Below are 4,835 nucleotides of genomic sequence, written 5' to 3'. Positions count from 1 at the left end.
ATTCAAATGCAGAAACATGACACATTATGATATTGTGGCAAACCGTGTGCATCATGATTCTGTAGACACTTGTGGGTGTTCATGGTCCATCCAAGACTCCTCTCACCGTGTGCTTGCAAAATAGCACACTGGAGAGCCAATCTATGATTTCTAGTCCGGTTTCAACCAGTCATAGGAATAGGAATAAGGACCATGATTTTGAGCATTTATAACAGATAACTTAAAATACCTACCTTAAGAAAATCTGCAATAATGCGAACCACATTCTGAGCAGTTATAAAGCCATCTGAAATTGTTATCTTATAGAAGTCTCTGGGAATATGGACTAAGATTTTGGGTGGCTACAAGTCAACCTCAAATAGTTATCATGCAAAATTTTATGGTAACGTGAACCAAAATTTAAGCAACTGCTACCACTAGGTCCAACTGTTCGAATCCTTGGTCTAGAAGAGCCCCCTTGGACTATGGATTCGCACAACGTGTACACAAGAATAAGGACCATGATTTCAAATAGTTACATGAGTCAATTTCAAATAGAGATATATTACAAATATTTACGTACAGTAATGTGGATGACATTTAAAGCAGTTATGAGGTCATCTCAAATTGTTATCTTATGAAAGTCTCCAGGATGTAGACCATAATAGATAACCAGCGAATCGTGGTCTACATTCCGACTCTCATATGATAAATTGAGATGGCCTTGTAAATAAGCTCTCCAGGCCAGACTGGTGCAAAGAAAGAATCCAGCTCTCACCCAGGGGAATCTGTAAGACCTGAAGATTCTTCTCCTCCCAGACCCCTTAATGCACACGAGTCCATTCATGAATGCACTTACCAGAAAGAGGTGACCACAGCACCCCATCTCATCCATCACTTGAGCTGCTCAGATTGCAGAGGTCACAGCTAGCCTGCAGTGTCTTGGACCACATGAACAGCCTGATCCCCAAGTCTGCCTTATGCCAGATCTCACTCTCACAGATTGCCTTAGCCCCATTAAAGCATACTGGTGAGTTGTATGGCGTTTGGAAGGTTAAGAAGCTCATTCTCATTCATTCCTTAGTCTCTTGAGAAAACTTGGAACCTGTCAGTTCCTGGTGTGAGTTTTTCCTTCTTGGTTCTCACTCCCTAGAACTTCACTAGTGGTCATCCTGACAAGATAATTTAATGCCCAGTGCAAGCTGTGAGGACGACCCAACCTCTATGTTAGCCAGTAGCATAGGTATTGAGGGCAGGTGTGTGGAGACACCAGGCAACCTTTACTTATTCAACTGATGAACTATAACCCAGTCCCTGGATACCTTCTTGGGTCCTGTAGTTGCTGTTCAACAGCTGGTGTGGTCACCCAATCTCCTCTTGGACAGAGAAGCACTGCATAATGATGGGGTTGAATAATTGAGTGGCTGGCTCGCCTCTTCCTCTTTTTGTTTTCTTCCTCCCTTTGCAAGACAGCTTTAGCCGAGTACATGCTATATTGGGCATAGATTCAAGAGGTCTCAACATTCTAGCTTTCTAGTTTAAGAGAATTGCCTATGAGGTGTGACTGCCTCCATTCTCCTTTTTAACAAGGTGTGGAAGGCAGCAGTAGAGCTATAATCTAAACAAATCAATTAAACGTACTAACCAGATTTTGTTTACCTTCCAATTTATGGCACCTTTTGTAAGGGTCATACTTTGCTCTCCAAAGTTTTCCTATATGAGCCAGAATCCAGACATGTCATTCATGCTCAGGGCCCTATCACTCTGCATCCCTATGCCAGACTATTAGGAGGTAACTGGAGTCATCACTCCCCTGCTCACTTTACTGACTGGGAATGTGACTTTTTTTGGGTGGAAATTCAACATGCTACTCACTGAAAGAGTGCCTCTCACCTAAGGAGTGGGTCTCCTATATATGTGGCAAAGGTTTCTATTAAGGACAAATACATTTTTAAAAGTAATCTTTATATTTCCTAGGTATAGAAAACAAGGTCACTTACCAGAATCCAACCTCAACAACACCACTCAATCACTTACCACTTGTTACCAAGTTTCATGACTAACTCCAGCTTGCACTGAAGAATACTACTACATCCAAAGCTCCTAAAAATCTTGGAAAAATACAAGTTACCTTTTTTATTTTTTAATCAAACCATGATTTTTAATGCTGTTGTAATAAAATATGAATACATAATTTAAAACTACATTCATAGCACCCATCACAAAATTATGTGGGGCAATCAAATCTATTTCAAAGACATTTCCTTTAAAATCATACAAACATCATAATGTGTTTATGCTGCTGTACTACTTGTGCTAATGAAATCCAATTATATTAATGCCAGATGGAGATGAAATCGTCCCACAGTTCTCTGAGCCTTTTTACTATGAGTCGCCAGTTGTAAAACTTTTCACTAGCTGTAAAAAATTACCATGTAGTCATTCAACACGTGATTTTGTACTACTTATATGCAGTATTTCATTGTTTTTTAGCAATTTTGAATAATGCTGGAACAGATATAACAACAAGCAAATTTAACATAAGACTGCCTAATTTGTGAGAATCTTAGGTGCAATCAGATTTCTCTGAACTAGTCTTGAATAATTTTACTACAAGCATTATTTTAATATAAGAGAGGAAATAATACTTACGGTCCCGAGGAGAATCCTTTTTGCCATTTTCACAAATTCCGTTAAAGTCACAAGCTTCATATTGACCATAAAAATTATAAAAGTCTTGCCAAGAACATCCTTGTTCACTTAGACACCCTGGTAATTGGACAGCTTTCTCGCTTGCTAAAGTGCTCACCCACCAACCTCTGTTTTAAAATAAAATGTTTCTGATGATACTATGTGGTTCAGTACTATATACACAAACTATTATTCTTTAGTTTGCAAATGAAAAATATATGCATATACATATATAGTACCAGTACATATGAGGGTCTCAGAACCACAAGGTGGTAAACGCCACTTTTTAAAAAATGAGTAAATTGCCCTCAAAGTCTAGCATTCATTACTATGCTTCTAAGAAAGATATTGATTTAAACTAAGTTTCATATGAAAGCCCTAACCTTTATAAATTATTGGTGAAAATTTAAAAAAAATTGTGGGGTGCGCTTGTGCGCTAGCATTCAAAATGTACGCCTAACCCCCCAAATTTGTGTATATTTTATATATAACCAGCACTTAAACCATAATTAAATGTGTAAAAGGATAATAAAGTGTTATTATATTCATGTTATAACAGCAATAGATGTAATAATAATAATAAAAATAATAATAATAATAATAATGATGATGATGATGATGATAATAATAATAATAATAATAATAATAATAATAATAATAATAATAATAATAATAATAATAATAATAATAATAAGTGGCGCCGTGGAGGAGTGGGTTAGGTCGTCAATGGACTTAAGTCAAGTTAAGCAACATTGGGGCTGGTCAGTCGTTGGATGGGTGACCGCTCTCCTCGGCGTTGGGAAAGGATCTTTACCATAATTTCCTCAGTCTACTCAGCTGTAAATGAGTACCTATCCCTGATGGGGTAGGGTCCAGCTATGGGTTAAATAGCAAAACTCAGCAATGATGGAAAGAAATGAAGGAATAAACGACAACGACGTAAATGGAACCTCTGGCAACAGAGGAGCTTCGTCCGGCAACCAGGTATTCAACCCAATTGAAGGGGAAGACGGCCAGGTACTTGGAGGTCGTCATCCAGCAACTGATCACCACAACGACAGTAATCAACAGCCTGAGATTGGAGCTACAGAAGCAAAAAGGAAGAAATGGACAAGAGAAGAAAATAAGGAAATATGGAGATGCTACATCAGAAGCAACCCGACGGAGAGAGGATATAGAAGAAGATTGGTCAACATCTGGAATGAGAGGAATAACACCCCCCAAAAGGAGCAGAGGCTGGCAGACCAAGTAAGGAACATAAAGAAAAAGAACTGGCTCTCCCCAACAGAAAGAGAAGAACTGGAAAGGGAAATGTCACACGACAACGAATTACACGAAGACGAACTGAGAGACGTTGCCACAGAAGACGACAGGGAGGATGAGGTATCAAACAACGACACACGAAGAAACACCGACGAAGTAACAGAGAGGACGGAATGGGTAGAAAAGATTAGACAATGGATGGAGCCAGATACAGAGAGAACAATGATCCCCTCCATGAAAGCCTACAACACCAAGAAATTAAGGGCGAAAACAAGTGAGGTCAATGAAATAATGGGCATAATACACACCACCAGTATCACAGAAACAAATAACTTGGCATATGCAGGAGCAAGATTAGTAGCAGAACTGATGGGGATTCGAACACCAACACCACCAGCACAACCAACCCAACAGAAACCAAAACAGCAACCTCCTTGGAAAAGGCGCCTGGAAAAGCAAATCATGGTGATGAGATCTGACTTGAGTAAACTGAAAGAGATGACAGAAAAAAGGCCTAAGATGCAAGAAAACAAGGGAGGAACTCAACGAGAAATACAAAGTACAAGAGAGGGGACTAAACAACACAATAGAAGATGTAAAACAGAGGCTTAAGCCAAAGCACATCAGATCCAATGGTACATGAACAGCAATAAGGGATACCAACAGAACAAACTATTCGGAACCAACCAGAAAAGACTATACAGCCAACTAAGAGGGGAAGACAACCACCCAGAAATTCCTGAAGCCGAACCAAGTAAGAGACTCTGGGAAAACATATGGAGCAATCCGGTATCACACAACAAACACGCAACATGGCTCCAGGAAGTCAAGGAAGAAGAAACAGGGAGAATAAAACAAAGATTCACAGACACCAACTAAAGAAAATGCCAAACTGGAAAGCC

The 4,835-nt window shown here is 39.3% G+C and overlaps 1 pseudogene; it reads right to left on the bottom strand.

Annotated features, from left to right (window-relative positions):
- Window positions 1–1,927: 1,927 nt before the first annotated feature.
- The window catches only part of LOC135211217 (multiple inositol polyphosphate phosphatase 1-like), a 64,626-nt pseudogene continuing 61,718 nt past the window's right edge, over window positions 1,928–4,835 (bottom strand).

This window comes from Macrobrachium nipponense, chromosome 4 (genome assembly GCF_015104395.2).
Source record: "Macrobrachium nipponense isolate FS-2020 chromosome 4, ASM1510439v2, whole genome shotgun sequence".
In the NCBI taxonomy this organism is placed as follows: domain Eukaryota; kingdom Metazoa; phylum Arthropoda; class Malacostraca; order Decapoda; family Palaemonidae; genus Macrobrachium; species Macrobrachium nipponense.
Note: the sequence above shows the minus strand (reverse complement) of the source record. Positions and strands in the feature narration are given on the sequence as shown.